The sequence below is a fragment of the Diaphorina citri genome, unplaced genomic scaffold, assembly GCF_000475195.1.
Source record: "Diaphorina citri unplaced genomic scaffold, Diaci psyllid genome assembly version 1.1 scaffold2013, whole genome shotgun sequence".
Classification (NCBI taxonomy): Eukaryota; Metazoa; Arthropoda; class Insecta; order Hemiptera; family Psyllidae; genus Diaphorina; species Diaphorina citri.
Window position 1 is genome coordinate 48,706 of NW_007379439.1, and position 903 is coordinate 49,608.

Genomic DNA, 903 nt, shown 5'->3' on the forward strand with positions numbered 1-903 from the left:
CTCTCTCTCTCTCTCTCTCTCTCTCTCTCTCTCTCTCTCTCTCTCTCTCTCTCTCTCTCTCTCTCTCTCTCTATCTATCTATCTCTCTCTCTTTCTCTCTCTCTCTTTCTTTCTTTCTCTCTCTCTCTCCCTCATATGGCGGATGGAAAATATTTTTATCTCTTCATTTTGGGCAAAAGGGACGAGAAGCGGTTTTTTTTTCATTTTGATGAATGTATTTTACATGCCCTTTCTTTGCAAAGGACCTATCAATTTCTTTTGTTTGAAATAACTGTTGATAAAGAGAAGAAGATGAAGAAGAAAGAAGAGGAGGAGGAGTTCATGAACACCACCACGAGAGCTAGAAAGTTATAAAAGAGCGAGAGAGAGAGCGAGAGAGAGAGAGATTGGGGGGCGGAATCGAACCCGCGATCTAGCGCGTGCAAGGCAGACGCTTTACCCTTCAAGGTAACTAGACTGACAAAACTGACAAACCGAAATACTTAGGTGACGAGTGAGTGCCTATAGGATTTTTGAGGTCATTTTCGAAATGTACCTCGGATTTTGCACCAGTAGCTACCTATTACCTACATTTGAACGTCAAAAAAATGAAAAGTCAAAGCAGTGGAAATTATGACACCATTTTTTCTCCTTTCTCGCTGGACTAAAAAATAAATAAAGAGAGAAAATAGATCTCCTCTATTTCTGTTTCTTTTTATCACTTCCGTTGCACTCAACATGAAACTTGAAAGTGTCGTTATTTTGCTTTTCCTCGTTTTTACCTCCTCCTTTTCCTCCTCCTCCTCCTCCTCCTCCACTTTCAAATCTCTTCTTTCTTCTCCTCCTTTTTGTCCTTTTCCTTCTCCTCCACTTTCGCTTCCAAAATCTTTTCTCGTCTTTCTCCTTCGTCTCCTGATTCTTATC